This window comes from Giraffa tippelskirchi, chromosome 10 (assembly GCF_054371585.1).
Source record: "Giraffa tippelskirchi isolate mGirTip1 chromosome 10, T2T-mGirTip1v1.2.pri, whole genome shotgun sequence".
In the NCBI taxonomy this organism is placed as follows: domain Eukaryota; kingdom Metazoa; phylum Chordata; class Mammalia; order Artiodactyla; family Giraffidae; genus Giraffa; species Giraffa tippelskirchi.
The window spans coordinates 40,760,372-40,788,369 of NC_137284.1; the positions used below are offsets into that span (position 1 = coordinate 40,760,372).

Consider the following 27,998-nt stretch of genomic DNA (forward strand, 5'->3'; position numbering starts at 1 on the left):
ATACTGGAGTAGATTGCCATTTCCTTCTCCAGGGGATCTCCCCAACCCCGGGATCAAAACTGCAGCTCCTGCATTGGCAGGTGGATTCTTTACCACTGAGAAAGTATAGCCTTTAAAATTGTAAAGAAAAAAATAAAGATTACTATAGACTTTTTTGAAAAGTAAAATGAAAGAATATCAAATGAATCATAGAACCAGGTGTCAAAAGACCTGGGATTTTAATAACATTCCATAACTTAATATTTATTTGAACTTGAACTGGCCACTCAGCTTGCCTAAACCTCAAATCCCTTATTGGTTAAATCAGCACCATTCTAAAGTTCCATAGATTTACTTCATGAGAGTGCTACACTACATAATTTTGTAAATTTTATTATATAAAAGTCAGTGATATCAGATCATATAATTTAAAATTTATGACAAAAGACAAATTGCCATATACCACTTACATGTGGAATCTAAAATATGATAAAATCAACATATATCTGAAACAAAAACAGACACACATATATAGAGAACAGACTTATAGTTGCCAAGAGGGAGAGGTGGTAGGTGAGAGAAAGAATGGGAGTTTGGAATTAGCAGAGACAAACTATTATATACAGGATGGATGAACAACAAGGTCGTACCGTCTAGCACAGGGAACTCTCTTCAACATTCTGTGTTAAACCATAATGGAAAAGAATATAAAAATGTATATATGTATAACTAAGTCACTTTGCTGTACAGCAGAAATTAACACATTGTAAATCAACTATACTTCAATAATTTTTTAAAAAATAATATAGATACTTCGGAACACCAAGATAATAACACTGGTGATAAGCCTGGGAGAATCATTCAGAATGAAAAGTACAAGATAAAACATATAGGCAGCTATCACATTACTTTTGTCTCCCTTCACTGTGACATAACTCATGACATCACTTTGGTGCCAGCTCTGAGGGGCTGTGATGCCTGTTTATCTGACTGTACTTCTTCCTGCCACTCAGTGCTCAGGACTGAAAAGAAATCAATGCGGCCCACTGGCAGGATTTAGAAGGTATAGTCCGTAGGTAACATTTAGAGGTAGTTACTCATGGGCAAACAGAAATTGTTTCAGAAACTCATTCTGAATATGAGTCTGCCCTCATGTGGATATTTTAGAGCTTAATTCTGCATCAGGCAACTGTCAGTTCATTTTTTTTCCTTTGAAAATATTAAATAGAGGATAGGCAAATACTTTCTTCTGTGTATTTTTTTAAGAGCAAAGATAGCACTAACAGCCATTTCCTAATATAAAATATTAAGTACTTTGGAGGGTATTCATTGAACTTTCCATTAGAATAGCTTCCTGACTGGATAAAAGTTATTTGAAAAGAGTTTCATAAGCTCTCATTAAAACTTGAAGTGTGACTCCACAGACTAGCTTGGAAGAACACTAGGCAGCATCTGGTTGTTCTCACCTTGAATCTACCAATACTAACAGTGTGATTTAAGGAGCATGTCATTTAATCTCACTGCCTTCATTTTTCTCTTGAAATAAAAGGCATGACATGTTTGTAACTGAGGTCATCTAAAAGTGATCTAATGAGGCTTATAATAAAAGGAGCAGATTGCTGAAATTGAACAATCAAAATTCAGTTACAAGGAAAAAGAACTAACGGTATCAATCATCTAAGGGAAAATAACAGTATATTTAAAAATTTATTTTAGCACTGAGTTCCCTGGAAGTTTAGGTAAAAAGAAAAAATCTTTATCTCTCTTTATCACCATTATTTATGTTATATACTATATTTATATACTTATATACTTACTTATACATAACATAAACCATGTTATATAACATAATGATATATGTTACATTTATTATGTATATTATACATATATGTTATATGTTTGGAAAGATAATGCTTTTTCCATATAGACATATTTTCATAAAATTTGTTCCAGTCAAAATTTTTTTTCCTCCTGATTTTCCTTTATACAAAGCTTTGAACAAGATTTATATTGTCTTTAAAGATACTCTTTAATTTTCCAATACTTTGAGGGTGTGGTATTTGCTGGCCAAGTGAAGTTCTTTACATATATACTATAGTCATTTAAATAGCTCTGAAAAGTAGATATTGTCCTCTCCATTTCTAGAAGGGAAGAAACCACCTCTTAGATTATAATCAATGAGCTGGTACAATACAAAGCCATTGTCATGTGGCTGTTTCCGCATATCTGGGCATAATCAGTAGACATGCTTCTTTTGAGAGGCCAACTCAATGAGGAACATAAAGAGATGTGAAACACGGATACCAATTTCTACCTCTAGAGAGGCAGAAGGATAAAATACTTGAACATAGTCTTCAACTTAATCCTAAAGTATTTCTTCCACTCAGTTTTTCACAGGCAAATGGAACTGAATAATAGCCACCTGCAGACAAACTTTTCTGATGAGATTATAAAATGGGGGTATTTTAAATAGCTGGTAGAAAGTAAGGCTTCCTATTTTTGCTACAGATACAAGCAGCAAGACTGGCATATCAATAAACACCAAGAAGTCATTCATATTTTCATATGGATGACTACACAGAGGTGGATATAGGAAGAATGAACTTGAGGAGCAGTCAGATCCCTTCCAACTGGAAGATTCAGCCACTACAGAATAGACTATACATAAGAGTAAACCTGTGTTTGACTATACTGACAGTGAAGAATTCATCAGTGCATTCTGGTTCTAGTATGAGCCTTAGACTGTCCAAGCCAAATGACTGGACTTCTGAGCATGAACAGGGCTCCCATCTGCAAATAATGCACAATGAATAGAAGATAAGTTGACACATCTGTTAATACTATTTTCTCCCTACAAAATAAACCCTATTGAGAATGTTCTTCATGGGGTAAGTGCATTCAAAAAAATTAAAATTCAAACAAGGCCCAGGAAAATATATGAAAGTTGAAAGCTGGCTTTCAGCACAATTCCTCCTCCCACCAGCCCCCATGCTTTTATCTTCCCATGGGTAATAAAAATACTGTTTACCATTAATCAAATAAATACCATAAACCCACTGCTTGACATATATCTTTAATCCTCCCAATAACCTTGCAAGAGAAGAATGAGAATTTCCACTTACAAAGAGGAAGCTGGAACCTGACTGGCCAAAGTAAAAATGTTATTAATTGCAGACCCAGGATACCAGGGTGATGATCTCTCTGAGTCTAGCTTGAAAGCTTTAAAATAACAATGGACTTTCTCTCCTAAGCACTGCCAGGTGCATAGTTGTTACTTGGTATTTGTTGAGTACTTAATACTGAATTTCTATTGAAGAAGGAAAAGAAAAGCTTGAGAAGAAAATCTACAGAAGTTTTGGTTTCTCAGTTCCTTCAAAGAAAGGGTGTAAGTGAAACAAATTTTCAGGCAAAAGTCCAGGTCAACACATTCATCAGTAGCACACCGTCACCCCCTCTCCATTTTCTCCCCTAACTCTTCCAGTTGTATATCCAGTGCTCACAACATGGCAAACTCTTCTTACATACCTTCAGAAAAAGTTACTTAACTTCTCTGTCTCAATTTCCTCATCTATAAAACAGAACTAAAAGCATTAAAATAGGCTTCCCTGGTGGCTCAGATGGTAAAGAATCTGCCTGTAATGCAGGAGATGCAAGTTCAATTCCTGGGTCTGGAAGATCCCCTGGAGAAGGAAATGGCAACACACTCCAGTATTCTTGCCTGGAGAATTCCATGGACACAGGAGCCTGGCAAGGTACAGTCTATGGAGTTGCAAAGAGTCTGACATGACTGAAGTGACTGAGCATGCATGCAATAGCATTAATATATATCCCAAAGTTGTTGCATGGATAAAATCAGTTAGTACACTACAGCAACTAGCACAATATATGGCTATATGTATTTATATAGTAAATATGCAATCAATGCAAATTAGTAGTGTTATCTTTGTCATGACACATTTGTTGAATGAATGTGTGAATTAATGAATGAAGCCCATAGGCAGGACATATGGAGTAACTATAGGTGGAACATCTGTGCTTAATATCCACAGGTCTCTGTGTACCATTTTCAATCCCTAGAGTGGAGCCTTGCCCTTCAGAAATGAACCACTTGCTAATGATGATGGTTTCAGTGATGTAACAACATGTAAAATGTACTGTGAGCAGGACTGTCAGTCATTGCCCTTCTCCAACAGCATCTCAGCATATGACAGTTCATGGCATCTACCGGCCAACCATCCCTGCCCCTATAGCTTTTCATTCATTTCAAAAACATCTAATTATTTTAACTTTGATTTGTCTAATGTTTTCATCTATTCTACCACTTACTGAACATTTATCTCTAAGGTCTCCCATACACTCTGGATGGCACTAGAATATAAAGATAAAAAACCACATTCCTGTCCTTAAGGAGTATTTAGTCTTGTGAAATAATTGTAACACAATGTAATATGGAATAGACAGAAGAGGCTTATAAAACGGTGGTAGGTGAGAGGAAGTTGTGAGATTTTAGGATTACATAAAAGGAAGGTTTCCTAAAGGAGTGACCTGAATTGTGAAAGATAAGTTAGAATAATGATGATTTAAAACTATTTTAGTTTTAGATTTATAGAATTATTGTGAAGATTGTACAGAGGTTCCCCATATGTCCCATACCCAGTTTCTCCTATTGCTAACATCTTTAGTGATACATTACTATTAATTAAAGTCCATATTGTATTCAAATTTCCTGTTTTTTTGTTTGTTTGTTTGTTTGTTTTTCTACCTAATTTCCTTTTTGTTTTCTAAGATCCCACCCAGGATACCACATTATATTTAGTTGTCATGTCTTCGTAGGTTCCTCATGACTGATTGATTCTCAGATTTTTCTTGTTTTCTTTTATTACTTTGGCATTTTTGAGGGAGTATTAATCAGGTATTTTGTATATACCCTTCAAAATTGGGCTTCCCTCATAGCTCAGTTGGTAAATAATCTGCCTGCAATGCAGGAGACCTTGGTTTGATTCCTGGGTTGGGAAAATACCCTGGAGAAGGGAAAGGCTATCCACTCCAGTATTCTGGCCTGGAGAATTTCATGGACTGTATAGCCCATGGGGTCGCAAAGAGTTGGACACGACTGAGCGACCTTCACTTTCAAAGTTCAGATTCTTCTACTGTTTCTCTCATGATTAGATGGGGGTTATGTGTTTTGGGCTTCCCTGGTAGCTCAGTAGTAAAGAATCTGCCTACCAACGGGCAGGGAAGATTCCCTGGAGAAGGCAAGAGCAACCCATTCTAGTATTCTTGCCTGGGAAATCCCACAGGCAGAGAAGCCTGGTGGGCTAGAGTCCCTGGGGTCACAAAGGAGTCGATACAACTTAGCAACTGAACAACAACAGCATGTTCTGAGAAGACCAAAGAAAAAAGTACCATTCTCATCACATCACATCAAGGGAACATGTTATCAGTATGATTTATGACTTTCGTGGCAAACTTGATCACCTGACTGCAGTAGCAGTTGTTAGATTCCCCCACTGTAAAGGTACTCTCTCCCACCCACGCTCCATGGACTTTTAGTGCAGAGAAAAATGCCATCTCAAAAACATTCCCAAATACACCCCAAATTTCTGAGTGGGAGAACTATATCTGATGCAGAAATGTTTCTGCCATAAAATAAGGTGATGAGTTGGTGACCTTTGGTTTAACTATTCACATGATTTAAATGGAAGATGATGCATTGCCTGAAAAAAGTGACACGACTCGGGAAGGCACTCTCATTACCACTTTCTTCACACAGACACAGGGCTCTGTTTTATGGGCTGTAGCTACAGTATCCTTAGGATGTGACTCATAATCTTATCATGGTAAAATCTGGGCAGAGAGAGGGGTGGCACACAGCTACGCAAGGTTTGTGGAAGGAGATAAGCAAACACATTAACAGTTGTTAATTTCTGTCTTTCAAGGTGATGAATATACATTATCTTATTTAATTTAGCCTACCTAATAACCTTGTGAGGTAGGCATTGCTGGCCTTATTTTATAGCAGAGTAGTGCAAGTTAGATCATACCAGACAGCAAGCAGCAGAATTCGGGTGTTTGGAGTCCCATCTTTACAGCATCAAAACATATTTTAAGCAAATATGTTTGTCAGATTTTGGGGTTTATGGAACTCAAATCTTCCAGAGAGAAGAACTGAACCCCCTGCCATCTTTCAGGACTGAAGAGGGAGAGATTGGCCAAGCTCTAAATGAAAACCCTCTGAATTAAAGCATTCACATGTGGTCTGGAATGTGAAATGTGTTTGACGCTTGGTCATGGCCAACTCTTTGCAACCCCATGGACTGTAGCCCTCCTGGCTCCTCTGTCCAAGGGGATTCTCCAGGCAAGAATACTGGAGTGGATCTTCCCAACACAGCGATCAAACCCAGGTCTCTTGCATTGCAGGCAGATTCTTTACCATCTGAGCCACAGGGAAGACCACTTTTAAGCAAAGACCCAACTTTAACACATATTCCATTCTTTGTATCACCACAGAAATTGTACAGTGTGCTCATTGGTAGAAAACATTCTTAAGCTAAACCTTCATCTTTCCCGTGAGTGAAGAAAAATAAAAGAGGTTCATTGAGAATGTGAACCAGGGCAGAATTTAGTCATAGACTCTTGGAATTATGAAAGATTGGTGGGTGTTAACAGAAAAAAACATAACTATAATACTATTATCAAGAGGAACAAAACCAAGCCAAAGTATGGCCAAGATGACGCTCATTCAATTAGTCTAGCAGGTAGCCTTTTTAAGGACCTCAGGCTAACTTGGCCAGCATGACCTTGACACAGAACTGCAGGCAGCAACAATTCCAGCTCTGGGCCCAGTCTAGGTTTGAAGGATTTCCAATCTGATATACCTGGGACTGCGTTCATTATATACTATCCTATGTTAAAATAACTGGAGAAGGAAATGGCAATCCACTCCAGTACTGTCGCCTGGAGAATCCCTTGGAAGGAGGAGCCTGGTGGACCACTCATGGTGGATGGTCCATGGGGGTCGCAGAGTCGGACATGACTGAGTGACACAGTCTAATACACTTTAAGCTGTCCCATGCCAAACGTGGTTCTAAGGTCCTTTACCATCACTATCTCACTTAATTCTCAAATATCTCTGCCACATAATCATGATGAATCCCATTTGACAGAAAAACTAAGGCTGAGTGAGGATAAAGGCTTTCCAATGGTAGCAGAACTAGGACTCAAATTCAGGACATTCTTCCTAATAAGCTTATTCCCTGTCCACAGCATGTGAGAGCCCCATGAAGAAGGAATTACTTCATTTCACCATCTAAGTAGTATCTTTATACAACCCCATTAGTTTATAATCAGTGAATTTGTTACTATACCAATCTGATACTCAATACTTTGAAGCTAATGAGAAAAAGGTCAGAATTAAATGACTCTATTATAAAAGAACTAAACTGAATGAGATTGAATGGATATTTGAAGTCCTGTTCAAAAAAAGAAAAGCTTTCTAAAATTCTTCATAAGCCTTCTTCTCTCAATATCATGAACAGAAATCAAGCTATTCAGAAAGGGGGAAAAATTATTGCTGCCAAGAAAGTCACCCCATTACCTGCACAGGCCTCTTTAAAAACAACCTCATAGCCAAAGTTCCTGCTGTCAGTTTACTGGACTGGCAATGCATTGGCTAGCTGCTTCCTTAATCCCATCTTTCTGCTTCCTTGATTCAGTTCAAGGAAGCTTCCACAACCTAGGACTGCAGATAACCAAAACTATTGGAAGAATTGATTCTATGCAAGGTCCTGGCAGTCCTAGGTACTTTAATACATAGAAATGCTTAATTGCAAAGTTCCCTAACATTGTGAGCAGAGAGTTTTCAAGCACAGGCAATCTGTAGTGAGGACTGCAGCTCAAATTCCTGTGTGCCCTTGGAAAAAGAGAGATAGAGATACTAACGGGGAAAAAATCACATGGAGACAGATGGTACTAGCAAGGAATACAAGCTTTGGAATTATAAAGATTTTTAACTTGAATTCTAGGCTCTTTATCATTTAAATTCTTGAAGCCTCAGTTTCCTTACCTATGAAGGGAGTTAAAAATGTGTTCCCCACAATGTTTTTCACCCTGGAAGTCATTCATCCATTCAAAAATATTTAATGAGTGGGTATTATGTACCAAGTCCTCTTTTAAGCACTGGGGATACAGCTGTGAATATACTGGGCAAAGTTCCTACTCTGAAGGGGTTGGGAGAAGGGTAGACAAAAAAACAAATGACAATGAAAACCACATGACATTTTGAGATAACGATAAATGTTCTTAAGAAAATAAAACAAGAGTAGGTGGTAGAGTGTCTTGAGGGTTTGGTTGGATGAGATATGGCATGGCAGGGATGGAGTGGCATGGAGAGGCTTCATGAGAGATGTAAGGAAACCCAGCGTGTATGTTTCTTAGGGACAGATGCCGTATCACAATTTTCCCTAGTGTATCACATGAAGCCCGGTTTGCAGCCATTACTCAACATAAATTTTAAATGAATTAATGCCTGGCCCCCAATAGGAACTCACTTCATGAATGTTCTGTGAAAGTTGGTTTCTATGGCCTAAAGCATTCAATATACACTATACAGGGTAAGTGAAAATTCAAGCATTCTGGTATTGTGTGTGTGTGTGTGTGCATGTGTGTGTGTGTGCGCGCGCGTGTACTCAGTCGCTCAGTCGTGTCCGACTCTTTGCGACCCCATGGACCATCTCCCACCAGGCTCCTCTGTCCACGGAGATTTTCAGGCAAGGATACTGGAGTGGGTTGCCACTTCCTACTCGAGGGGACCTTCCCAACTCAGGGATTGAACCCATGTCTCCTGTGTCTCCAACCTGTATCACAGGACCTTAAATCCATAAGCACCAACTATTGAATATGATCCACTGCAAGCTAGGAGTTTTGCAAGATTTCAAAAAACACAGTAAGACAAAGTCGTGTTCCTTATTAGTCTGGCTAGGGACTTGAAATGTGTGCCAACAGAATTGTAATAAAAGACAGTGCCTTACAAGGTCCCTTAATCCTTAGCGTGGTATGAAATGCTTTCCCTATGTCAAGAGGAAGAAGAGTCCACTTGGGTTCCAGGAAAGTTGAAGGGGGAAATGGGTTTTGAATTGGGTCTGGAAGGATTTAAAAATGAGAATGTAGGATCAGATGCTTCTCAAGAATTATGTAAAATGAAATCCCCAGGGACTTAATTCAGCACTTCTCAAACATTAGCCTTCATCAGAATGCTTAAAACACAGATCACTGGGCCCCACCCCCAAAGTTTCTGAGTCACTAAGTCTGGGGGGGCAGAGCAAGAATGTGTATTTCTGACAGGTTGCCAGGTGATCCTCATTAAAGCCTGCATGTATTTCTCCCAGTGATGTATGTTAGTGCAGGGTGATGGTACCGCATCCCTGGTTCTATTATGACGCACGAAAAAAATACATGTCAGGGATATGTGGGATCACATGTGTGTATGTGTGTGTGCTTTTATTAAATGCGTAGTTGAAAAATATTGGAATAATATTGGAGAATGGTCCATAATATAATACTACGGACAAATGTTATCCCTTTGGGAACTCTATTTTCCATTTTGTTCAACATGGACCTATCATCTCTTCTTCTGCCTTTTCCTGCCACTTCCCAGACTCGTCCTACCTACCATAAATAGAATTTGCTCTTAAACTGAGATCAGTAGTCAATGAAGTCATCAGAAACACTCTAGTCTCAAGGTAACACAGGCTAGTTTGGAACTCCAGGCCCAGACACACCAAGGGCTTTCCTTGATCCACCTTATGTGATCCATCAGTTCCTTGATGGTATTTTTCCCTAGAGTGGGTTCCTTAATAAATATTAAAATATTCATCTTACTCTTGAGGTTTCCCCTCATATAAAAAAATGCCTTTCCTCTTATACCAGTGATACTCACTGAAACATTATACACATAAAGACTCAGGGAGCTAGCCCTGCCATGCTCTAGATTCTGAGGGAGAGATATGCTGAATGGGTCCCTGCTGTATTATCACTGATTTAAAATATCCCCCAGCCTGAATCTGATTTCAGAATCCATATGTCACAAATAATTATGATATTCCACCAGTTAAAGAGGCAGCTTGCTTCAGCATTAAATTAGTATTTGACTTAACTCTTCCAAAAATAGAATTTTTTTTCAATTGATATAGACCTTGCTAAACACAAAATACCAGCAGACATGTTCACTCTCGCCACTGTATTACTTTTTTTTAGCTCAGAGATCTCAAGATCTCAAAGTCAAAATAACAGAAAATATTTGTACTCTACTCCAATCAACTATGAGGCTTCCCAGGTGGCACAGTGGTAAAGAATCCACCTGCCAATGCAGGAAATGCAGGAGACACTGGTTTAATCCCTGGGTTTGGGAAGATCCCCTGAAGTAAGAAATGGCAACCCACTTCAGTATTCTCATCTGGAAAATTCCACGGACAGAGGAGCCTAGCCGGCTACAGTCCATGGGGTCACAAATAGTCAGACATGACTGAGCGACTACACACACGCCCCAACATACTATAGCCCACATAGCTGGAAAACAATGTGTTCTACTTTGTTCAGCTTTCTAATGACAAATTTTCAATTGTTGTTTGTATAACTGGAAAGATCAAACAGCCTGGTCTGCTGCTGCTGCTAAGTTGCTTCAGTCGTGTCCGACTCTGTGCGACCCCATAGACGGCAGCCCACCAGGCTCTGCTGTCACTGGGATTCTCCAGGCAAGGACACTGGAGTGGGTTGCCATTTCCTTCTCCAATGCATGAAAGTGAAAAGTGAAAGTGAAGTTGCTCAGTTGTGTCCGACTCTTCTCGACCCCGTGGACTGCAGCCTACCAGTCTCCTCCCATGGGATTTTCCAGGCAAGAGTACTAGAGTGGGTTGCCATTGCCTTCTCTGACTGCCTGGTGTATAAGCTTGAAATTTATCAATCAAGCCTTGTAACCTGATATTGGGCTCTAACACTAATTATCTTCTACACCCTGGCCCAGTCCTGTTTTATAGCAGATTCCCTAAATAACCAGAACTGGCTGTCCTATGGATGACTATCTCAAATGACAAGTAATCAAATCAATTCTACAACATGATTAAGCAACTCTTCCACCAAGAAAGATTAATTTCTCTCCTCTTGATGTCTTTCTTTAGCCAGAAATCTTTAAGACACTGACAGGAGAGAGTGAAAGCTGAAATCCAAGTATAGGGAGACAATATCTAGAAAGTCTTATTTATGTTACACAGGCTTCCTTTTCCCTCTACATCCTATGATATGAGGATGTGTAGAGCAGTGGGCTATGGGGAAAAAAGAACACGAACAATGCTTTTCCTTTCTGAGGGTAAACTTGTGTTTGCATTCCTGACTGTCAGGGTAAAAACGTAGTCTATTCAAGTCATAATACTTTGTATCTGTAATTTTGGCTGAAGATAAATTGTGAGCTCAGTACCTGAGAAGGACACAAACTTATGTTTAGAAGTCAACGGAGGATGGCAATAAGAAACATGGTAGAAAGGAAAAGTATAGCTCCAATGCTGATGATATCATCAACAGTAGAAATATGACACAAGTAATACAGACAGAAAGAATGTAGCCAATAGAATTACACTCACAAAAAGAGCAAAGCACATGGACAATGACCTGGAATTGATTTACAAGATGCAACACACTGATGTGAAAAAGAGTCCATAACATATTGTTGCTTTAAAAATTAAGCTACAAAAGAAGGTAAACATAACTGAATTTTTCTTAAAAATATTACTTATCAAAGTATAGAGGAAAAGAGGGAAGGAGAAAAAGAAACTGATTTTGAAAAAAATACAAAGAAAAGTTGGAAAGTTACACAGAAAACAAGTCACTAGGGGTACCTTCATGAATGGAATTAGAGGCTCAGGATTTCACAGGTACCCTTTATATTTCTGTAGCATTTGACTTTGGAACATTAAATATAGCATGATATAATGAAAAGAGTCTTTGGAATCAGAAATTGGCAAAAATAAATTTTGTCTCACTCATAATGTAACCTTATAAAATTATTTGTTTTCTTTATACTTCAGTTTCCTTGGTGCCTATAAAATGACAATCATTGAATGTGCATTACCAGTCAACAGGAAGATCAAATGAGATCATATGTATGAAATACTATACAGAATTGTCATTCAGTGTGTGAGATCTGCTATTGTTTGTCATATTCTCAGTCCTTGTTGGAAGAAAGGAAGATGAATACAGTAGATTAATCATTCTTTTATTTTCCTCTGTGAATCAAATACAATGTAAGAAAAAAAAGATCTATAATGTAGCATGGAAAGTTATCTGGGCCAATCAGTTTTTATGATTATGTAAATGCTGTAAATAGTCTTACAATACCCCACATACTATTGAATCCATATGTTGCAGTAACCCACTGGACAAAGTGGAAGTCTTCAAGTAAAGAACGGTCAAGTGATTGCATATTGGATAAAAGGAAAAGGGTTTCGTCACATTGTTTCAAGCAGCAGGGACAAGTTTACTCTCACTCCTCACCCTCCACTTTCTCTTTCATAATGGGTGAGTGCTCACTAACCACGCCCAGCAACACATAGTTGTTCTATACCATATCTGGCTACTCACTCAACTCTCTTAAAGTCTAGTAGCAACTGGTAACTAAGTTATGGCGCTCAACAGGCTACTGAAACAAGGGAATCCAAGAACATTTTGTTTATTAGATAAAATTAATTTATGACAGAGTTTCAGATTTTCATACTGGTTGGAAACCAAATAGCCTAAGGCTGCAATACAGAGCAAACTTACACAAATCAATTGCCAAGACTAGCCCACAAAATACACTGTGACTTCTAGGTCCTAAAAGGAAAATTTTCTATATAATTTAGCATATTTATGTCCTTATTAGAATATATGGTGGTATTTAAATTCAACTTTGAATAAATGTAACTCAACATGTATTCGTTCATCATGTACTCAAAACTACAGCAAAGAATGAGTTGAACTGAAGTGGATGCACCTAGAGTTTGTTATACAGAGTGAAGCAAGTCAGAAAGAGAAAAACAAATATTATATATTAATGCATATACATGGAATCTAGAAAAATGGGACTGATGAGTCTATGTGCAGGGCAGGAATAGAGATGCAGACACAGAGAAGAGACTTGCAGACACAGTGGGTGAAGGGGAAGGTGGGAGGAATTGAGAGTGTAGCATTAAAACATACATATTACCCTGTGCAAAACAGAGAGCTAGTGGGAAGTTACATAACACAGCGAGCTCAAACCAGTGCACCGGGACAAGCTGGAGGGGTGGGATGGCGGGGAAGGGGGCAGGCCCAAGAGGGAGGGGATGTATGTATATTTATGGATGATTCATGCTATTGTATGACAGAAACCAACACAACATTGTAAAGCAATTATCCCCCAATTAAAAAAAAAAAGAACTATGACAAATGTTATGAAAGACATCTGAGGAATTTTTCTTCCTTTACTGAAAGAAGCTTCCACGCTCATGAATTATAATTAACATCTATTTAACACTTTACTCCCTCCAAGAGAATTTTTATTACTTAATTTTTAACAATTCAAATACCAAAACTAAACTTGTACTTTCAACTCAACTGGTACTTCTTAGCTTATATGTCAATGACCAAAGTATTTAGTGGCATTAAACAAACACACAACATAATGTTAGTTGTTAAAGAGAATAAGTGCCTTGATACATCTCAAATGGAGTTTCTCTGATCAAGACATTACAAAATTTATAACACAAATAAACCTAAGAAGTTAATTAGGAAAAGAAAGCTAAAATTATTTGGTAAATGTACTATTAAAATATTTTTGGATTATTCTGTCAGTATAGTATTTTTTGAGGAACAAATCAATACAACAAGAAGCAAACAATGTAGAAAGAATCAGTGACATATAAGAAAGTTAGATATTGTATATTAACCCATCTATAAATGGAACATTAATACAAAACAGGTTTCCTTAAAAATCAGTGCTTTTTCCTAAGATTCTGATACCATTTGATCACAGGTAACATTCATTTTTTCATGCAAACATTTTAAAAAGGGATGTTCTGTTTTATGTGAGCTATTAATTTGCCTTGTCTTAGCTTTCTTAGAGGAGATGGCTTTTAGTTAGAATATTATATGCAAATATGCAAATTGATTTTTCAATAATAAATTTGCCAGATACATGAGGCTTGGGATTCCTTTTTCTGAAGATGAATCCAAGTTCTAACTTTATAAAGATCTTTTTCAGGTGTATAACATAGTAATTCAATATTTTTATAGAGTATACTCCATTTAGAGTAATTACAAAACAGCAATTATATTTTCCTTGTGCTGTATAATACATCTATTTTCACACATATGTATGTGGAGATATATATATATATATATATATATATATAAAAGCTTGTATCTCTCAATACCATATCCTTGTCTTGCCTCTTCCCTTTCCCCCTCCCCACTGCTAACCACTAGTTCGTTCCCTATATTTGTGGGTCTCTGTTTTGTTATTTACAATCATTTGTTTTATTTTTTAGATTCCACATATAAGTGATAACATACAGTATTTGTCTTTCCCTATGTGATTTATTTCACTGAGTGTGGTTCATCCATGTTGTTGCAAATGGCAGAATTCCATTCCTTTTGTGGCTAAATAATATTCCTCTGCAAGTATGTGCATGCACAGACCGCATCTTCCTTAGCCATTCATCTGTTGACGGACACTCACATTGCTTACATTATCTTGGCTACTGTAAATAATGCTGCTATGAACGCTGGGGTATATGTATCTTTTCCAGTTAGTGTTTCCCTTTTCTTTGGCTATATCCCCAGGAGTGGAATTACTAGATCTTATGGTAGGACTACTTTTACTTTTTTGAAGAACCTCCATATTTTTTCAACAGTGGCTGTATCAGTTTACATTTCCACCATCAATATACAAGGGTTTCCTTTTCCCCATATCCCCACCAACATTTCTTATATATGTTCATTTTAATGATAGCCATTCTGATAGGTGTGAGGAAATATCTAGTCATGGTTTCAATTTGCATTTCTCTGATGATTACAACTTTTGAGTCTGCTGGCCAGCTGAATGTCTTCTTTGGAAAAATGTCTATTTAGGTCTTCTGCCCATTTTTCAAAATGAGTTGCTTGTCCATTTGATATTGACTTGTACAAGCAGTTCATATATTTTGAATATTAATCCCTGGCTGACCATATAATTTGCAAATATTTTCTCCAGTTCAGTAAGTTGTCTTTTCATTTTGTCAGTGATTTTCTTTGCTGTGCAAAAGCTTTTAACTTTAATCAGGTCCCTTTTGTTTATTTTTGCTTTTATTTCTTTTGCCATAGGAGACAAGAGCCAAAACAAACATTGCTACGATTTATGTCAAAGAGTGTTTTGCCTGAGTTTTCTTCTAGGAATTTTATGGTTTCAGGTCTTACATCTAAGTCTTTAATTAACTTGGGGTTTATTTTTGCATATGGCATGAGAAAATGTTCTAATATGTTGTTTTACATGTAGCTGTCCAGTTTTCCCAGCACCACTTACTGAACAGAACATCTTTACTCCATTGTAAAATTTTGCCCCTTTGTCATAGATTAATTGACCACAGGTGTGTGGGTTTATTTCTAGGCTCTCTATTCGGTTCTACTGTATTGATCTATGTTTCTGTTTCTGCAGCAGAGGTTGTATTCATTTTGAATGGTAAGTGTTTTTTCCTCGGACATACATATTTAAAAGTAAAAACTTCAATAAATTTACAGAATAAATTCCTAGTCTTCTATCACAAACACTGACATTAGAAGAACACCTGCTAACATTTAAATATTTGGTTCTTTGAGTTTTTAAGTAGTGTTACCACGGGAATAATGTGTTCTCGGTTATTCTAGATGCAACCCTAATCAGATTTTGCTGAAGTCATTGTGGTGCTGCACAGTGATGATGATGTAAGCAAAAACTTTTTGTTTCTTAAATGCCTTGCATTTTTACATCACATAGTCAAAATTTCCTACAGAATTCGCCACAAAATTTATTTACTGCAGATTGACAGTAAGGTGGTAAGCTGGTTATAGACAATAGTGAATGCTTGCCTATCTGAAGAGTATAAAAAGGAGAGTAAGGAGACAAAAACAAAGGAGACAACAGAAGCCACACATATTATGTTATATAAAAATTTTTATGCCGACTAAGTTGTTATTTATAGCTTACTACTCTAATTTATTCTTAAAGAGACACAGCCTCCTTTAAAAATTCTAAAACAGACATGAGTGATGACATGTCATTTACCACAAAACCTGGCAACTAGAATTCACCCTTTTTCCAGATACTACTACTACAATGGGTGCTAGTATGGGACCTCATACCAGTTTTAATCATCTGACCTTAACACATTCTCTGAATGACAAAATTTGGATATTTGGGTTAATTCGTAATTATTCTAATGTATTACTTTTTCAATAAAATTGTCCTCAGAATAGTTACACTTCATAAGAGTGCCCAAATGAGATTTTTTTTAAATAAATTATAATTGTCTCATTAGCTCTATCAGTGACTACAAAGCTTTGTGTCAATTCCAAAGTGTCAACATGCATCCATAATGGGGAAGTTTTCTCAAACAAAAGGAGAAAAAGTAAGGCAGCAAGAATCACATGACCATGAAGGCTATTTCAGGGAGCATTCTGATAAATATATTCTTTTATTTAGTCCCTTTTTGCCTCCATTTCCTCATCTATTAAATGGTAATGATAATTTTACCTAACTCAGAGCATCATTGTAAGGACTAAACAAAATAGAACCACAACTCCTGGAACATAATAAATACTCAGTTTTAGCTACAGTAATGAGATAACAACAACTACCATCCCAGGAGTCTTTTTCTTTACAGTAAAATATGCAGATCTTTATTATATACTTCAGTGAATTTGGACAACCATATACACCAAAATAACTACTACCCCAAAGTACAGAGCATTTTCCTCACCCCAGAAAAGCCCCCTGGGGCCAGTAGTGTGTAGGAGGTAGCTTCTATTCAGACAATTTCAGACATCTCGTCTAATTAGTTTCTTAGTTCCTCTTTGCTCTAATGGCAAAAAGCAAAGAGGAACTGAAGGGCTTTTTGATGAGGCTGAAAGAGGAGTGAAAAAGCTGGCTTAAAACTCAACATTCAAAAAACTAAGATCATGGCATCCGGTCCCATCACTTCATAGCAAATAGATTCAGAAAAGTGGCAACAGTGGCAGCTTTTATTTTCTTGGGCTCCAAAATCACTTCAGATGATGACTACACCCATGAAGTCAAAAGACACCTACTCCTTGGAAGAAAAGCTGGGACAAACCTAAATAGCATATTACAAAGCTGAGACATCACTTTGCTGACAAAGGTCCATTTAGTCAAAGATCTTTTTCCAGTAGCCATGTACGGATGTGAGAGTTGGACCATAAAGAAGGATAAGCACCAAAGAATTGATGCCTTCGAATTGTGGTGCTGAAGAAGACTCTTGAGAGTTCCTTGGACTGCAAGGAGATCAAACCAGTGAATCCTAAAGGAAATTAAACCTGAATGTTCATTGGAGGGACTGATGCTGAAGCTGAAGCTCCAATACATTTGGCCACCTGCTGCAAAAGACTGACTCAGTGGGAAAGACCCTGATTCTGGGAAAGATTGATGGCAAGAGGAGAAGGGGGCAACAGAGGATGAGATGGTTGGATGACATCACTGACTCAATGGACATGAGTTTGAGCAAACTCCTAGAGATGGTGAAGGACAGGGAAGCCTGGCGTGCTGCAGTCCATGGGATGGCAAAGAGTCGGATATGACTTAGTGACTGAACAACAAATACCGCCCCCCATCCTGTTGTTACCTTAACGTTGGCCGTGACAGGAAATCAGCAAATATTACAAACCATATCCCCCTGAGAGCCTGTTTACCAGCAAAATGCTGCTCATGCCCCTTCTCAGTCAATTTATAGTAATCTTAAAGAACAACTTTTTAAAAATATATAAACAAAGACCTTAAGATGTGCTATATCATGTTTCCAAGATAGTTTAAAATTGAGAATCTCAGATCGAGATATTCTGATTCCAAATTCTATACTTTCACCCCCTTTTATATTTCATTAAGACAACAGGACACAGACACAAAATTGCAAAGCGTTATAAAGTATTATAATAATGGGGACAAACACTGCAAAGTTTAAGATAGAAAATGGAAAAGAATGCTATACATGGGCTTAAGGAGCCCATGGAGGAAGCTGGACGAAACATGGCTTCAAAGATCGATGAAAAGTGATTAGAAGAAGGTCATTCAGTGCAGGTGGATTTAAAAGATAGTCCCACAGGTGTATGCATGTGCTCAAACTCACTGAGTTGTAAATATCAAATATGTAAAGTTTTTTGTATATCAATTATGACTATTCATAATAAAGGAGGAGTATGACAAGAGTGGCAATAAAATGTATGTGTATGGTTAAGAGTAGGACTTACGAAGGAGGATGATTTACCATAAAGATGAGGTCTCTACGGTAGCTTAATAACAAACCTCATAACTGGTGCACATTCCATATATTTAAATCTTCAAAATTTATTTTATAGTACCAAAAGCTTTAATTGAATACGACTTTGATAGAGCCATCTATTATGTGCATGCTTAGTCACTCAGTCATGTCTGACTCTTTTCGATCCTTTGGTTTGTTGTCCACCAGGCTCATCTGACCGTGGGATTTTTCAGGCAAGAATACTGGAATAGGTTGTCATTTCCTCCTTCAGGGGATCTTCCCAATCCAGGTATCAAATCTGTGTCTCCTGTGTTTCCTGTGTTGCAGTCAGATTCTTTACCCACTGAGTCATCAAGGAAGCCTAGGGTCATATATGGGCAGGGAGAAATGCAATGCTTTACTTCCTAGGAAAGTTAGTATTTAGTTAAATATACTTACATTACCTGAACTTTTTATGCCAGCAATTATTTAAAAATTCACAATCTTGCTGTATTATAATCAAATACTGAGTCTTAAAAGTTGTTCATGCCCTTTTAAAGTTAATACAGGAATTTAATCTTTCTTCTTACTTGTGGCATTTGTAATAGTTGTTGTTATTAATTTATGAAGAAAAACTTTCTAAATACAAAGGTAAACACCACATAAAATATGTTCATTTACACACTTTCCATAATTGTAAAAAATAAAAACAGTCTAAAGGCCCTCAAATCTGTAATGTTGTGGAGAAAAGATAATAGATAACCATGGTTAATAATGTGCATAAAGGGTATGGAAAATAAAGAAATTGTTCTCTTTACACTGCTAAGTTTAAAAACTTGAACAAAAATTGCAGAATTTAAAATTAGTTGTAATTAATTATTAAAATCACGCATAAGAAAGGTAAAAAGAGAAGATATCAAAATGTTTTATTTCTGTTATATAATCCCATGGATGGAGGAGCCTGGTAGGCTGCAGTCCATGGAGTCGCCAAGAGTTGGACACGACTGAGTGACCTCACTTTCACTTTTCACTTTCATGCATTGGAGAAGGAAATGGCAACCCACTCCAGTGTTCTTGCCTGGAGAACCCCAGGGATGGCAGAGCCTGGTGGGCTGCCGTCTATGGGGTTGCACAGAGTCGGACATGACTGAAGCAACTGAGCAGCAACAGCAGCAATGACATTTTAAATTATTTTTTACTTTATTCTTTTCCAAATGTTAAATAATACCTATATATTACTATTGTATCTGGAAACAATATATATTTTTAAATATATCATTTGTGCCTGTCTTCTTTTCACTTAGTATCATTTGTTTTCAGCCTCCAGAATGATAGGATGGGAATGCTTCAAAGTGCAAACACAGCCCAAGAAGTTACATTTGAATCCATTAATAGGCCAAGAAAAAAATAATTCTAACTAAATTAGTACTAATGGATGATATTTACTGACTGCTTGCTATGAACTGCACACCATAAATGTTTTATATATTTAAAAGGCTCATTTAATTTGTACAATAACTAGTTGATATAGGTCAACCAGTATTCCTACTTTCTGTGACTCAGTTTCCACATCTATAAAACTGAGATAATAATAGTGCTATCTCATACGATTGATGTATTGAATGAACCCATGTATATACAAGACCACGTATGTACAAGAACACAGCAAAGTGCCTGGACATCTGAGAAACGCCTTGCAATGGCTCGCTATCATCATCAGCACCATCAACATCATCAATCATTGAACAATTGAAGCTGAGATTTACAGAGGTTATGATGTAACTTGTTCAAATTTTGGCCTATTTAGCCATGGATAGCATATTAAAAATCAGAGAAATTACTTTGCCAACAAAGGTCCGTATAGTCAAGGCTATGGTTTTTCCAGTGGTCATGTATGGATGGGAGAAGGCAATGGCACCCCACTCCAGTACTCTTGCCTGGAGAATCCCAAGGACAGAGGAGCCTGGTGGGCTGCAGTCCATGGGGTCGCCAAGAGTTGGACACGACTGAGTGACCTCACTTTCACTTTTCACTTTCATGCATTGGAGAAGGAAATGGCAACCCACTCCAGTGTTCTTGCCTGGAGAACCCCAGGGATGGCAGAGCCTGGTGGGCTGCCGTCTATGGGGTTGCACAGAGTCGGACATGACTGAAGCAACTGAGCAGCAGCAGCAGCAATGACATTTTAAATTATTTTTTACTTTATTCTTTTCCAAATGTTAAATAATACCTATATATTACTATTGTATCTGGAAACAATATATATTTTTAAATATATCATTTGTGCCTGTCTTCTTTTCACTTAGTATCATTTGTTTTCAGCCTCCAGAATGATAGGATGGGAATGCTTCAAAGTGCAAACACAGCCCAAGAAGTTACATTTGAATCCATTAATAGGCCAAGAAAAAAATAATTCTAACTAAATTAGTACTAATGGATGATATTTACTGACTGCTTGCTATGAACTGCACACCATAAATGTTTTATATATTTAAAAGGCTCATTTAATTTGTACAATAACTAGTTGATATAGGTCAACCAGTATTCTTACTTTCTGTGACTCAGTTTCCACATCTATAAAACTGAGATAATAATAGTGCTATCTCATACGATTGATGTATTGAATGAACCCATGTATATACAAGACCACGTATGTACAAGAACACAGCAAAGTGCCTGGACATCTGAGAAACGCCTTGCAATGGCTCGCTATCATCATCAGCACCATCAACATCATCAATCATTGAACAATTGAAGCTGAGATTTACAGAGGTTATGATGTAACTTGTTCAAATTTTGGCCTATTTAGCCATAGATAGCATATTAAAAATCAGAGAAATTACTTTGCCAACAAAGGTCCGTATAGTCAAGGCTATGGTTTTTCCAGTGGTCATGTATGGATGGGAGAAGGCAATGGCACCCCACTCCAGTACTCTTGCCTGGAGAATCCCAAGGACAGAGGAGCCTGGTGGGCTGCAGTCCATGGGGTCGCTAAGAGTTGGACAAGACTGAGCAACTTCACTTTCACTTTTCCCTTTCATGCATTGGAGAAGGAAATGGCAACCCACTCCAGTGTTCTTGCCTGGAGAATCCCAGGGACGGGGGAGCCTGGTGAGCTGCCGTCTATGGGGTCGCACAGAGTCGGACATGACTGAAGCGACTTGGCAGCAGCAGCAGCAGCAGCATGTATGGATGTGAGAGTTGGACAGTGAAGAAAGCTGAGCGCCGCAGAATTGATGCTTTTGAACTGTGGTGTTGGAGAAGACTCTTGAGAGTCCCTTGGACTGCAAGGAGATCCAACCAGTCCATCCTAAAGGAGATCAGTCCTGGGTGTTCATTGGAAGGACTGATGTTGAAGCTGAAGCTCCAATACTTTGGCCACCTCATGTGAAGAGTTGACTCATTGACTCATTGGAAAAGACCCTGATGCTGGGAAGGATTGTGGGCAGGAGGAGAACGGGAGGACAGAGGATGAGATGGCTGGATGGCATCACCGACTCGATGGACATGAGTTTGGGTAAACTCCAGGATTTGGTGATGGACAGGGAGGCCTGGCGTGCTGCGACTCATGGGGTCACAAAGAGTTGGACACGACTGAGCTACTGAACTGAACTGAACCATAGAATCTAAGCCCTTAGACTCAATGGTAAAAGAAGTAAATAAATCTCTCAATTATAACAAAAACACTATTGCTTGTAAAACTGAGTGTCCTTAAAATAAACGTTCTCTGAACATTAAATTTCCTTTCCAATTGGTGTCCTGGCACCAGGAAGTCTGCTACTTTATAGACAAGTTGCTTAAATTTCTAAACCCTAAGTTTCTCTTTCCTAAAATTGAGGTTGAAAAAAGAACACAAAATAACAACAGCTAAGATTTTTTGAACTCTTATTGTTACACTTATTGTTATTTGTTCTTACTGTGGTGAAAACATTATTAACAAAGTCTTTGACTAGCATCTAATTTTCACAGTACTGTACCCAATATTTTGTAAAAGCATAGTCCAAGTATATAGATCTTGGCACACAGTAAGCGTTCATTTAATATTTAATTAAGATATCAGGCAGCTTTAGATTTACAAAGTGCATTAACTGATTATTCAATTGACCATCATAACAAAACATGAGTACAGAAAGTGCAGATGTAGTCTTCTGTCATCTTGCAAATGAGGACACATGTATTCAGAAAGGTTCAGTGAACTGCCCAAGGTCATCCCAAAGTGGGAAATCAAATATGATCTCCGGAATAATTCCAAGATTAATGCTCTTTCCACTGATCTCAAAACCAAACTCTTTGTGGTACCTGGATCAAAAGTCAAGTTTCCCATATTCAAATTCAATCACTTCAGCATTCCTGCTTTTCTTCAGGAATGGTTAAGACATTTCAGAAATTATGTACAATTTCTGAAAGTCCAATAATGACCACTTTAGTGTATTGCATATGAAGAACTTGGGAGCTTATTTTTCTTCTTCATGTTTACAAATGATATTCTTTCTTTCTATTGATGGCACAAGTATTATATTCTCCTCAGTCTCTTTAAACCTTCTCAGTTCAGTTCACTTGCTCAGTAATGTCTGACTCTTTGTAACCCCGTGGAATGCAGCACACCAGGCTTCCCTGTCCACCACCAACTCCCAGAGTTTACTCATACTCATGTCCATTGAGTCAGTGATGCTATCCAACCATCTCATCCTCTTTCATCCCCTTCTCCTCCCACCTTCAATCTTTCCCAGCATCAGGGTCTTTTCAAATGAGTCAGTTCTTCGCATCAGGTGGCCAAAATATTGGAGTTTCAGTTTCAGCATCAGAGCTTCCAGTGAATATTCAGGACTGATTTCCTTTAAGATGGACTGGTTTGATCTCCTTGCAGTCCAAGGGACTCTCAAGAGTCATCTCCAATGCCACAGTTCAAAAGCATCAATTCTTTGGCGCTCAGCTTTCTTTATAGTCCAACTCTTACATCCATACATGACTACTGGAAAGACCAGTAACCATATACAATAAATAAACCTTCTAACCATATACAATAATTTGCCATCTTCTGACAAAGTGAAGGTAAAACAAAAGCATGTAAGAGGCTTTGAGGCTAGGTTCCTGACAAACCCAAATCACTATTCCCTAAAGTCACAAAGCAGCACAGCCTCCTGAAAGAAAGGCACTTTTCAAGTAAGTGAAACCAATTCAGTACAACCATTAATTCCAATGATTACTCAAAAGAACGACGCATTTTAGAGAGCTTAAGACTCAGAAAAGATTCAGAGATGAGGGGGAGGTTTGAGAATTTAAAGAAAAATCCAGATACCACATAACATCAAAATTCGAGATAGGTTTGAGATAATGAATAACTCTGCTCAAAGAATGCTAAGTTTGTACCAAGAAAAATGTAGTATGAATAAAAGGGATAAAAGGTTTATTTATTTAAGTTTTCTGAGGGTTCCCCATAACTAGATAATTATCAGAAGTCTGAAGTTCAGAAAATAAATTATTTCAATTTTGTTAAGCCAGAGAATATCTTAATTACTAGTGATAATGTACGATAATGTATTTCACAGCTTATTGTTTGCGGTTATCTGCTATATCCATCAGTGAGGGAGATTCAAATCTTTCCTTTTTATTAAATAAAAAAAGCATTTTGCTGGCACCTAGATCAGATCTCCTATCTTGAGTGGAACAAAAACTTCATAATAGACCAGGGGCATTAAACAATATTAACAAAACCAAAACTAGGTCACCAATGGCACTTCACATGGCTCCCTTCAATTCCAGAATACTAATCACAAGGCAAGTATACAATCATGTTGTGTTAAACAAAATGATGGGACACACTGCTTATTTCTTTTTATTTTTTTCTTTCAACAGAGATATCCATCTCTTTTCATCTTAGTCTTGTAAACATTCTGCTTCTAGGATCACATATCTCACTGGTATTATTTGGTAAGGACTGGTAAGTGGAGATTGCTTTGAGGAAAAAAAAACTTTATATTCTCTATAATTTTCTAAATTATATACACTTAATAAAGACTTCTTTCAATCAATTTGCTTAATACATTAATCTCTTGCCAGACAGGTGCACTTTATGAGTTCCTGCTTACACATACCCTATTCTTTCTATAGGTGTATATTTTACCTTAGTATGAGATCAGGGTTTGGTATATATCTGAGAAAAGTCGTATGCTGACAAGTGTTTCCATCTTACATTTTTCATATTGTGTATGACAGAGTCTAGCACATAGTATATTCCCAATAAATGTTTAATGAGCAAATTAATTCATTTACTATAGCATCACATGGACCTCAAGCTCTATTAAGCATGCTTTTCTATACTATATAGTTGTACTGAAATATATTGCACTTTGTCAAAAATGTATAATACATTTTATGTAAAATTTCCTCTCAAATCAAAAATTTTGACCCAGTTTTTAATTCTTTTTATAATTTTGTGCAATTCAGTAAATGAAAGTACCTACAAATTGCCAAATAATTTGGAATTTTTTCATTATCAATAACAGTTTACTATTATTGATTGCATATAAATATAAATTTATATTCATGCACTGGAGAAGGAAATGGCAACCCACTCCAGTATTCCTGCCTGGAGAATCCCAGGGATGGCGCAGCCTTGTGGGCTGCTGTCTATGGGCTCGCACAGAGTCGGACACGACTGAAGCGACTTAGCAGCAGCATAAATTTATGTAATTAATATTACCAGCCTGATTCATCAGCATATATTTTTAATAAAACCTAAAGTTTCAACATTAATTGTAAGAAAATTAATTATTGTTTACATTTTTTATTTCCTCTGGACAAAAACTAAGAATTATTAATAATTATGCTCGTCTGTAAGGGATAAGAGTACTAACTTGGGAACCAAAAACAATCAAATTAAATTTGATCACAAATAATATAGCCAGATAGCTTAACTTTTTCAGTGTCTCAATATAGTTTTTCTCTTTTCTCAATTTACTATAATAAAACCCATCATGAACTTCATTTTTAATTTAAATTTTTTTCAAATTTCATAAAATTGAAATTAAACTAACATAATATTTTAATATGTCTTACTTTTATATTTCTCCAGCTTCTTTAAAGGCTATAAAGCCATCATACAGCAATACAAGAATACAACTTTCCTTAATAATAAATGGCCCTATACTCTCATTAAGGAGAATCAAAGATTGAATTCTGAACCAAAATCTGGTGAAAAACAGATATATAATTTCTAAAAAAAAGTTACACAACAAATAAAAAAAATGTGATGAAGGAATTGTCAAAGATACAAATTCTTCTGTTTTTAGAGACTTGAGAAAAGGAAAATAGACATACCCTTTTTGCTCTGCTTATTTGCTATCTACTTTTCATTGTAGCTATGGGTAAGACTGACTTTCAAACAATATTAATAATAATGTACTAATAATAGCATAAACATTTGTATCTTGATACCACTTCACAGATTATAAAAAACATGTAATTTCTGATAACACATTAAATACTTGATAAATAAGTTATTATTACCATCATTGCTATATCTGAGTTTTAATGATGTGTAAGATAGCATCTGTTTTGTTTATAAACTAGAATAGACTATTAAATATAGTCTGTCTATTCTTTATTATTAAATATTTATTATTAATTAAATTTATTATTATATTATAATTTATATTGACTAATATTTGTAGTATATTTACATCATATATTATATTATATATTAATATTAATTATGATATAATTATTAACTTACATTAATACTTTATAACTTATTATTTATTATTATTTATTATTAGATATAGTCTTTTATTTCCTGAAGTCCATGTTATATCCTTTCAGCTTAAACTGAAGCCTATGGCATGCCTCAATGTGCTACAGCTTAGCTTTCATTAACAAAGTTGCAGTTACTGATGAGTGAAGGTGATGGAGCAAGTCCAATTTCAAATTTATAAAGAAGTTATGGAACCATTGTGCTTTTTTTTTTTTTACTACAAAAGATACTGATGCTTTTTATAAAAGTGACAGTTCAGAAGTGCTTACGGTACAGCATCAACTTTGCATCTTTATCTTAATCTCTTGTTTATACACCCCGATTCCCTCCTGGCCCCTCCACCCATACCCCCACACACTGGAGATAATGGTGTAAGCAGTCTAGCGAGTACTCCTCAGACCTTGCTCATTATACTACACTACACAGTGCATCTCAGCTACTGGAGGAGAGGTTGTAGGATCTAGTTACAATTGTTCCAAAGCACTAAGCACCCTATGTTGTAATACATGATTACAGACCCAACTTCCAAAAGGAAAATCAGAAAGAATCTAAAACTCACTATATTTACTGTTCACTTTTCTGGCTAATTTTCCGTCTCATCAAATAATCAATTTTAACCAACCAAAGCCAAACTGAAACATTACTGATGCATTTTTCTTCATGCCCAAGATAAGGAAAGGCAAGTCCCTGGCAGGCAAATTTAGAAAGCACTTATTGAGCACTTGCTTTGTACCAAACGTTAACTGTTTCATGTTTACTTTTCAAAACAGGCTTATGGGGCAGGAATTATTATCTCAGTTTAATAATGAGGAAACTAAATAACTTACTTGTCCAAAATCCCTCCAACTAGCAAGACTATTATCAGGAATTTCACTCAAACCTGCCTGTGTTCATGCTACTAGAGTGATCTAAAAGGTCAAGAAATGTAAATTCTTGAAATGTCTTTGCAACACACTGGATTAAGGTTATGACTCCACTGCAGCTTGCCTATTTCATGGAACAACTTTTATTTCTAAAAGCACTCTCTCGTGTTTTATCTAACATTTTTTTAGTAATGGTATATGACCTGATCTTCACATTCTAAAGAGACTTTAAATTTGGACCTGACTATATTATTAAATGAAATTAAACATCTAATTATTGGAAACTCAGAGAAAACTGAAAGAAGACTGTCACTTTATATGTTTAAAGCTGTGTCTTATTAAACACCTTATCTCGTGGTGCATCATGATTTTATATAACCAACGGATCACCTTATAAACAGTACAAATACTTCACATTGTATTTTACGTGTGTGTGTGTGTGTGTGTGTGTGTGTGTGAGGGAGTTACACATGTTAATGTGTTTTGTATAAACTTTTAATGCCAAAATTATATACCTTTTGACATTTATTTCTTATTATATTGGACCGAAATATTCAAAACATAAAATGTTTATTAGCAATACGTGAACCGTGACCTTCCAGATGTTCAAGCTGGTTTTAGAAAAGGCAGAGGAACCAGAAATCAAATTGCCAACATCTGCTGGATCATTGAAAAAGCAAAAGAGTTCCAGAAAAACATCTATTTCTGCTTTATTGACTATGCCAAAGCCTTTGACTGTGTGGATCACAATAAACTGTGCAAAATTCTTCAAGAGATGGGAATACCAGACCACATGACCTGCCTCTTGAGAAACCTGTATGCAGGTCAGGAAGCAACAGTTAGAACTGGACATGGAACAACAGACTGGTTCCAAATAGGAAAAGGAGTACGTCAAGGCTGTATATTGTCACC

General features: G+C 36.8%; 1 protein-coding gene and 1 long non-coding RNA gene across 2 annotated transcripts in view; one reads left to right on the plus strand and one right to left on the minus strand.

The window, feature by feature from the left end:
* GRM5 (glutamate metabotropic receptor 5) overlaps window positions 1–27,998 on the minus strand; it is a 623,817-nt gene that overhangs the window by 569,092 nt on the left and 26,727 nt on the right. The gene's annotated exons all lie outside the window — the stretch shown is intronic.
* Window positions 955–3,035, plus strand: LOC145523309 (uncharacterized). The gene is made up of 2 exons (XR_014066481.1): window positions 955–1,042; window positions 2,488–3,035. It is a non-coding gene; the product is annotated as an uncharacterized LOC145523309 (long non-coding RNA).